The 10,108-nt window shown below is 40.2% G+C and overlaps 1 long non-coding RNA gene across 6 annotated transcripts; it reads right to left on the reverse strand.

Moving 5' to 3' along the window:
- Nucleotides 1-2,150: 2,150 nt before the first annotated feature.
- On the reverse strand, nucleotides 2,151-6,412 carry LOC125512234. Of its 6 annotated transcripts, none has more exons than XR_007285274.1 (5): nucleotides 5,763-6,412; nucleotides 5,565-5,677; nucleotides 5,103-5,137; nucleotides 3,134-4,250; nucleotides 2,151-2,438 (listed from the first exon to the last, which is right to left on the reverse strand). It is a non-coding gene; the product is annotated as an uncharacterized LOC125512234 (long non-coding RNA). The 6 variants fall into 6 exon arrangements; XR_007285275.1 differs by having other exon boundaries at nucleotides 2,151-3,336; nucleotides 3,849-4,250; nucleotides 5,763-6,410; XR_007285273.1 differs by having other exon boundaries at nucleotides 2,151-3,951; nucleotides 4,106-4,250; nucleotides 5,763-6,407.
- Nucleotides 6,413-10,108: the final 3,696 nt, after the last annotated feature.

Below are 10,108 nucleotides of genomic sequence, written 5' to 3' on the forward strand. Positions count from 1 at the left end.
TGCCCCGGAAGGCATCCCCTCTTTCGTCTTCTTCCATCGGTAACTTTACTTGATCCTATATTTTTATTCACCACATGATATGTGTTTTGCTTGAAGCGTCTTGTATGATTTGAGTCTTTATTTTTTAGTTTACCACAATCATCCTTGTTGTACACACCTTTTGGGAGAGACACACATGAATTGGAATTTATTAGAATACTCTATGTGCTTCACTTATATCTTTTGAGTTAGATAATTTTACTCTAGTGCTTCACTTATATCTTTTAGAGCACGGTGGTGGTTTTATTTTATAGAAATTATTGATCTTTCATGCTTCACTTATATTATTTTGAGAGTCCTTTAGAACAGCATGGTAATTTGCTTTGGTTATGAAATTAGTCCTAATATGATAGGCATCCAAGATGGGTATAATAAAAACTATCATAGAAAGTGCATTGAATACTATGAGAAGTTTGATACTTGATAATTGTTTTGAGATATAAAGATGGTGATATTAAAGTGTGCTAGTTGAGTAGTTGTGAATTTGAGAAATACTTGTGTTAAAGATTGCAAGTCCCGTAGCATGCGCGTATGGTAACCGTTGTGTAACAAATTTGAAACATGAGGTGTTCTTTGATTGTCTTCCTTATGAGTGGCGGTCGGGGACGAGCGATGGTCTTTTCCTACCAATCTATCCCCCTAGGAGCATGTATGTAATGCTTGGTTTTTGATGACTTGTAGATTTTTGCAATAAGTATGTGAGTTCTTTATGACTAATGTTGAGTCCATGGATTATACGCACTCTCACCCTTCCATCATTGCTAGCCTCTTCGGTATCGTGCATTGCCCTTTCTCACCTTGAGAGTTGGTGCAAACTTCGCCGGTGCATCCAAACCCCGTGATATGATACGCTCGGTCACACATAAGTCTCCTTATATCTTCCTCAAAACAGCCACCATACCTACCTATTATGGCATTTCCATAGTCATTCCGAGATATATTGCCATGCAACTTTCCACCGTTTCATTTATGACACGCTTCATCACTGTCATATTGCTTTGCATGATCATCTAGTTGACATCGTATTTGTGGCAAAGCCACCATGCATAATTTATCATACATGTCACTCTTGATTCATTGCCCTTCCCGGTACACCATCGGAGGCATTCATAGAGTCATATCTTGTTCTAGTATCGAGTTGTAATCATTGAGTTGTAAATAAATAGACGTGTGATGATCATCATTAATAGAGCATTGTCTCAAATAAAAAATAAAAAAAGAAAGGCCAAATAAAAAAGGAAGGCCCCAAAAAAGGGAAAATAAAATGACAATGCTACTATCCTCTTTTTCCACACTTGTGCTTCAAAGTAGCACTATAATCTTTATGATAAAGAGTCTCGTGTTTTGTCACTTTCATATACTAATGGGAAATTTTTCATTACAGGACTTGGCTTGTATATTCCAACAACTAGTTGAGCCGTTCAAATGGCACAGAGACCCACAAAAGCCATGTTGTCGATGAAAATAGTTTCATTTTGCAAGGACATATTTGATATTGCTAATATAAAGACCATGTGTTAAAATCATGCTATATTGAAAATATGTTTATCATGCTGAGAAATCTGAGTTAAAAAATCTATAACATGCATAGACCAACGAAGGAAGCATTTAGTTAAAAAATATGGTTATCACCATGAGAAATCTGAGTTTGAAAAAAAAAACATGTTTGTATATGAAAGCATAGGTATTTGAAAGGTCCAGGAACAATTCTTTGTGTGGCCTGTTCGGAGTCGCGCATGCATCCATCGTGCCTATTTATCCATGTTTCTTCCTCAGTTCCTCATTTGGGCGAGAGAAGAACACTCAACTGGTGAGATTTCTCTTGTCCTATTATTTGGGATTTCTCTGCATGCATGGTTACACATATGGCCCATTACACCAACCACCACAATGTCCATTTCAAACACAAAGTGTTTTGAAAATTAAATTATGTTTTACCAAGGAGGAACAGTCCAGATTTGAAATAGCAGATGCAACTACTTTACCAATTCAAACTCTTTAGCAACCATTTATGATTATGATGTCTAATGGCACAAGGTGTCAATTTAGACTAAAGTGTTACTTGAAATGTGTTTCATTTGTTCTTTACAAAGTGCTAGATACAATTTCACTGCACATAAGAATTTTGAAGCTCGATTAAAAAGGTAATTTCATTCATACAAACCATAACTAAACAACGTGAATGTAAATATATATGACTGGGTCATACTTCCTAATACAAAAGCAAGCAACGGACTGGTAATAGGTAGGCCTATTTTAGAGAGATTGTGGTAAATTATAGTTCATTATTACATGCAAAATGTTTTTGCTTCGGAGCAGAACACTGGTCTATCTTTGTCTTCATATCCTTTTCTTCTCAGAGCTGGTGTGATGCCTTGCTCCTATTCATGGATCTTGACCTACAATTTTTTAACAAACTAAATTAGTTATTTATTCAATGGGAAATCTGAAGTCGGGATTACTTCGCCAATATTGTTAGCAAGTTTATGAGGGAAAAGAAAGCAATGTAACTTCCAAAAGTGAAGGTAAGAATGAAGTACATAGTAGTGTAGCTGAGAAAGTAGGAACATGAGCTGCGACATGTTTCAGAAAAATGGTCGAGGTTCCCTGATCCTAGTAACATGAGCTGCGATTATTTTGCCAGGGACTCATGGCTGTATATAACTTTCACAAGCAACATCCCATATGTGACAACCTACCTTTGATCACAAAGCTATATGATCTATATAATGGAGAAAAATGGAGCTTTCAATAACCTGTATACCTATTTTTCCCAAAGCAAACCTAAGAATGAAGTACACAGTATTGTAACTAGGAAAGTAGGAAAATTAAATCATATACTCTGAAACATATTGCAGAAAGAGAAGTGTGAAGCACGCTTCCTTGAAATTTGGACACAATCAGACATTCATTTTTTTTGAGCCTGCTATATATCTATGGGGAAGCATGGATAAGAAAAGATAGAAATTTAGAAAATGTATGCAAATTCACATATATTTTTCTAAAATCCCATGGAAATGTGTGGGTCCACTTGGTCTATCAGGACGGTGTATTTCAAAAAATCAAGTCAGGCAGCTAATAGTTTGGATAGAACCTCTATAGATAGTAGAAAGCAACATCCAACGATTCGACTGTACAGACTAAAAAGTTCGCCAGGAAATGAGAAGAGCCAGCAAAATAGACTAAGTTACAGAAGAAGCACCTGAAATAAAATAGTGGCAGTTAGTTTGGCAAGAAACCTGCATATATTTGAGTGCAATTCGCGTCCTCTAGGCCATCGTTCTCACGCATTTTTTCCTAGTAAGTAGAAAGCATATATAGAGTATGAAAAGGGGATACATATTACACAACTAGTAGTTTCAGAGCTTTAGAAGGCCGTCCAGTTTTAGATAGTATGCTTTCACCTATGCAGAACTGGACGTTGTACTACTTATTTTAGAGTCAAGACATATTTCAATCTCTAAATGAAACCTGACACGAATCATCTGCTACTCTAGAAATTTGATTTATCACGGCTAACCAACATGGAACGATCATCTGACTTTCTGGCTATACTAACGTGTAAATATTTGGCAGGTATAGACTCGTTCAAGTTGACTGCAAAAGCAATGAAGGTTGTTGTAGCTAGATAAATGACTCGTTCAAGTTGACCACCAAATTTTTGTTAGGAAGTGGATGCCTACTAATAGCGCATCTCGGGGAATCACAGTGAGAATTAAAGGCCTGGAGAAATGCAAAACGGCAAGATAAAATTCAGACATTGGCATGGAAAGAAACTAATAGGAAAACATGCACCATCAATCACTCACCATAAGGACAGCAACTGGACAATAGCTGAGCTGCGGTAGATGGTTACCAAGTAATGAATGGAAGGAAAATCACTACAAAATAACCATGAGAACACCAAACTATCTGCAAACATGAAGGCTCTTTCTTGGATTAGACAGGACGAGTACGCCATGATAATCCAAAGAACAAAAAGATGGATTTAAATTTATAGAGCAATGCTAGGAAGATATTGTCTTGAACAACAGAAAGTAAGAAAACAATAAAGCAAGCAACAAACCTGCAAAAAATACCCTCCAAGTTTTGCGTGAAAATCCATCGAATATATCCTCGATCGCATATGTCTCTGTCGAGGTACTCTACAGGAAGGTTCTCCAAAAAACAGAGTAACATTGTTTTTCCTTTTTGAGAGTTTGATAGCAAACCTGCAATGTATCAAAAAGGGATTAGAATTGATAAGAAAATAAATCTCTGCTATTTTATAGTCGAAGAACATGCTTCAATCGACAAAAATACAAAAACATTGAAATTTGATGGTGTAAGGAACCTGCAGTGATATACTGAGCCATAAACTACTTTGCAATGATATACTGAACCATAAACCTGAAGCTCTACTTTGATGCCAATAAATTTATAACTGGGAAAGTAGGAAAATGAAATCATATACTCTAAATCATATTGTAGAAACAGAAGCGTGAAGCACACTTCCTTGAAATTTGAACACAAGTGAACATTCATTTAGCATACAGAGGTAACATAAACTTAAGCAAGACTATTTAATTGATCATGGTACATGGTGGATTTTTTATAATTGATATTCCGCTGGAAGTGGATAAGTTCTGTAAATATTCGGATGCTCATTTTCAGTAGTCATATAAATCGACCTGATTTCCCAGCTTAGACGTTTCAGACATGTCTCACAATATGATGTGACCATGGGTTCAATCCCATGTTCAATTATGTACGAAGAGAGGCCCCATTTGGAAACATGTAAGCACAATCAAATGCCTGGGCACATAGTTCTGTTTACAAAGCTATTTGCAGGTTTGAATGCGTTGCAGCAAGATGGCATGATAATCTATAGTAACCAAGAATGTTCGAAAAACAAGATAGAAAATCATAGCAGAGGAACTGAGCAAATCAGTTAAGCGCGATATGTAAGACATGACTGACATGATGGAACAAGATGCATGAATGGCAAGTAAATACTACTACCACATGATGTAGAGAAGGAGAGCACGACGTTTTAAGCATATAGTAATATGAATGGAGCTCACGGGAATATGGCGCGATGACTGGCTGTCTTCACTTCCTGTAAAACAATTATGATTTCCATCAGATAAAGGAGAAAGCTACTTACAAACCTACAGTAGAGATGCTACATAATGTAAGCTCAAAAGAACACAAGCTTTCAAGTTAATGTAATGATCAGGCCAAGACTCTGCACCTATCATCATCACAACTGTGGACATACGATGTGCTGTGTATTTTTAGATCTTTCATTCAAATAATTTGTAGCACTGGCAGACATACAAAGGCTGACCCATGTTATTTCAGTCTTATGACTTTTACTTTAGCAGAACACTCATTTGGTCAATCTTGGTCGAAGAGCACCGAAACAATTTTAGGAGCATCCATTAAGAAAATAGTAACAATAGCAGCACAGTCAGGCATATAAATTGGTGAGTAAAACATATCTTGTTTGGATTATTCTACCAGGATAGATAATAAAACTTCACCTGCCATGTCCTTTTTCAGCATAGTGCCAATATATACTTCAAAAAAGCATTGGACTACCATATTGTCTAATAGATTCTGGGATCCCTGAGGAACGTGGTCTTCTATGTCAGATCTGCACACCTCAAGTTTAAAAATACAAATATTAGCAAAGTAAAATATGAGTGAGGAGGAAGTGAGGGAGAGAAAGAGTGGAGCACCAAGTTCGCCGCTGGCCTGCATCGCTCGAGCCACCTCCAACAGGCACGTGTTGTTCTCCTTGTACTCCAGATGCACGAGACATCCATTGGAGGAGACATGAGCTCCTGCTTCCTCTCGCCTTCCCACACCGCCTGTTCACCTCGAGCTCCTTGCCCGGCGGGGGGTGGAGGCAGAGGTGGCACCTCATGGCGCAGAGGAGACGACGACGCGGTGGCGCGACAAGTCGACCCGCCGGCCGCCGGCAGGTGCGCGAGGCCTCACCCTGCCCCTTACCCCCACCCGTTGTTGCTTGACTTCCTCACCGGCCTCCTCCTTCCCCTTGTCGTTGCATCCTACCCCACACCTGCACCGCGATGACCCTGCCGGCGCTGCTCCCCCACGACGATACGTCCGATCTGGATCGACGGCAACATGGAAGAGGACAGGAGGAGGTAAGCAGAGGAGAAGGTCGGCGGTGGATCAACGACGACGTGGTAGAGGAGAGGAGGAGGCGAGTGGAGAGACAAGGCCGGCGGCTGCAGGTGAGGAGAGGATGAGGGAGAGAGGGAGGGGTGTGGCGGCTTGTGGGGATGGAGGGGAAGGAGAAAGAGCGCTAGGGTTCGTTTGGCGGGTCGGGTGGGTGTAGGGCGAGAAGCAGGCGATTGGGTGCGGAGCGTGCCGAGCTCATTGGGCAAAACCTGGTGCACCCGGAAACAGCCAATCCAGCCAACAAGAGCTCGGTGTGAGCCCACTTGTCATTGGACAACTAAAACAACTGCGAGGTGAAAATCGGGTTTAACCACGAGGTAAAGATCTGACGGTCCAGACATGCTAGAAAACTAAATCCGATGGCCGACGAAGGCCCAATCGAGGGAGCTTTCTGGAGGAGAGTTGGCTAGCCTCTTTATTGGTTTAAATAGGCTTCCTCAAATGCTCTAGGTATTCATGAGAAAGTAAGTTGAATGCACAACCACTTGGTTTCTTTTGTTGAGTTTTCATATATTTATAGCTCTAGTGTGTCCGTTGCATGGCAATCCCTAATCTTTGCATTGACATTAATTGATGGGCATCTCCCTATCCCATTGATTAGCTGCGTCAATGTGAGACTTTCTTCTTTTTTTGTCTTATCTACATAACCCCCATCATCATATTCTATTTCATCCATAGTGCTATATCCATGGCTCACGCTCATGTATTGCGTGAAAGTTGAAAAAAGTTTGAGATTGCTTAAGTATGAAACAATTACTTGGCTTGTTATCGGGTTGTGCATGATGAGAGCATTCTTGTGTGATGAAAATGGAGCATGACCAAACTATATGATTTTGTAGGGATGAACTTTCTTTTGCCATGTTATTTTGAGAAGACATGATTGTTTAGTTAGTATGCTTGAAGTATTATTATTTTTATGTCAATATTAAACTTTTGTCTTGAATATTTCAAATCTGAATATTCATGCCACTTAAAGAAAATTATATTGAGAATTATACTAGGTAGCATTCCACATCTAAAATTCTGTTTTTTATCATATACCTACTCGAGGACGAGCGGGAATTAAGCTTGGAGATGCTTGATACGTCTCCAACGTATCTATAATTTTTTATTGCTCCATGCTATTATATTATCTATTTTGGATGTTAATGGACTTATTTATACATTTTTATATTATTTTTGGGACTAACCTACTAATCCAAGGCCCAGTGCAATTTGCTGTTTTTTTGCCTATTTCAGTGTTTCGCAGAAAAAGAATATCAAACGGAATCCAAACGGAATGAAACTTTCGGGAGAGTTATTTTTGGAACAAATGTGAACCAGGTGACTTGAAATGGACGTCAAGAAATCAACGAGGAGGCCACGAGGCAGGGAGGTGCGCCTGCCCCCCTGGGCGCGCCCCCAACCTCGTGGCTCCACCGACCTACTTCTTCCTCCTATATATATATCCATATACCCAGAAAACATCGAGGAGCACCACGAAACCCTATTTCCACCGTCGCAACCTTCTGTACCCAAGAGCTCCCATCTTGGGGCCCTTTCCGGAGCTCCGCCGGAGGGGGAATCGATCACGGAGGGCTTCTACATCAACACCATAGCCTCTCCGATGATGTGTGAGTAGTTTACCACAGACCTTCGGGTCCATAGTTATTAGCTACATGGCTTCTTCTCTCTCTTTGGATCTCAATACAAGGTTCTCCTCGATCTTCTTGGAGATCTATTTGGTGTAACTCTTTTTGCGGTGTGTTCGTCGAGATCCGATGAATTGTGGGTTTATGATCAAGTTTATCTATGAACAATATTTGATTCTTCTCTAAAATCTTTTATGTATGATTGGTTATCTTTACAAGTCTCTTCGAATTATCAGTTTTGTTTGGCCTACTAGATTGATCTTTCTTGCAATGGGAGAAGTGCGTAGCTTTGGGTTCAATCTTGCGGTGTCATTTCTCAGTGACAGCAGGGGCAGCAAGGCACGTATTGTATTGTTGCCATCGAGGATAAAAAGATGGGGTTTATATCATATTGCTTGAGTTTATCCCTCTACATCATGTCATCTTGCCTAATGCGTTACTCTGTTCTTATGAACTTAATATTCTAGATGCATACTGGATAGCGGTCGATGTGTGGAGTAATAGTAGTAGATGCAGAATTGTTTCGGTCTACTTGTCGCGGACGTGATGCCTATATACATGATCATGCCTAGATATTCTCATAATTATGCACTTTTCTATCAATTGCTGGACATTAATTTGTTCACTCACCGTAATACTTATGCTATCTTGAGAGAATCCACTAGTGAAACCTATGGCCCCCGGGTCTATCTTTTATCATATAAGTTTCCAATCTATTTTATTTTGCAATCTTTACTTTCAATCTATATCATAAAAATATCAAAAATATTTATCTTATTAGTATTATCTCTATCAAATCTCACTCTCATAAGTGACCGTGAAGGGCTTGACAACCCCTTTATCGCGTTGGTTGCGAGGTTCTTATTTGTTTGTGTAGGTACGAGAGACTTGCGTGTAGTCTCCTACTGGATTGATACCTTGGTTCTCAAAAACTGAGGGAAATACTTACGCTACTTTGCTGCATCACCCTCTCCTCTTCAAGGAAAAACCAATGCAGTGCTCGAGAGGTAGCAAATACCTACCGCCGTTGTGCTGCATCATCCCTTCCTCTTTGGGGAAATACCGACGTAATTTCAAGCGACATCACGCGCCTGCGCTTGAAAGCACAAGTGCTCCTTGGGTGATTTTGGTAATTAATGTCAACATATCTCTTGTTGGACTAATACTTTTATCTCGTATATTTCAGAAAGTTCAGCAAAGGCATGGAATGGACAAGAGGATGTGGAACCCCTTCAAGAATCTAAGGACAAGGATTGGCAAAAGCTCAAGACTCTACATTTTCAGTTCAGTGATCCAAGATCGCATTGAGTCCATAGGAAAGCCAATATTATTAAAAGGGGATGAGGTGTTGCTTAATGGCTTGCTTGCTCAAAGTGCTTAGTGATATGCTCCAAAAGCCCTCGACCACTCTCTCATTTCCACATATGTCCCAAAAGTCAAACTCGGCCCCACCGATTTGATCTATCCGGTACCACCGAGTTCACTTGACATAGCCACTGCCAGAAACCCTAGACACTTCGGTCTTACCGATGGGATCTCGATATCACCGAGATGGGCTTGCAAACTCTCTGTTGCCTGTTGCAATTATTTCGGTCTCACCGAGATAAGCAAATCGGTCCCACCAAATTTGCTTGACCAACTCTCTGGTTTGCTTATTACCAAAATCGGTCTCACCGAGTTTGTGTAATCGGTCAAACTGAGTTGAGGTTTTACCCTAACCCTATCACATCGGTCCCACCAAGTTGATCATATTGGTCCCACTAAAAAGTCTAACATTCACATTTTGAACTGAATCGGTCTGATCGAGTTTGGTGAATTGTGTGTACCGGCTAGATTTTGTGTGGAGGCTATATATATCCCTCCACCCTTCCTCCATTCATTAGGAGAGCCATCAGAACATGCCTACACTTCCAGCATTCATTTTCTGAGAGAGAACCGCCTACTCATGTGTTGAGATCAAGACATTCCATTCCAACCACAAGAATCTTGATCTTCAGCCTTCCCCAAGTTGCTTTCCACTCAAATCATCTTTCCACCATAGCCAAATCTGTGAGAGAGAGTTGAGTGTTGGGGAGACTATCATTTGAAGCACAAGAGCAAGGAATTCATCATCAACACACCAGCTATTACCTTTTGGAGAGTGGTGTCCCCTAGATTGGTTAGGTGTCACTTGGGAGCCTCCGTCAAGATTGTGGAGTTGAACCAAGGAGTTTGTAAGGGTAAGGAGATCGCCTACTTCGTGAAGA

The sequence above is a fragment of the Triticum urartu genome, chromosome 6, assembly GCF_003073215.2.
Source record: "Triticum urartu cultivar G1812 chromosome 6, Tu2.1, whole genome shotgun sequence".
Lineage (NCBI taxonomy): Eukaryota > Viridiplantae > Streptophyta > Magnoliopsida > Poales > Poaceae > Triticum > Triticum urartu.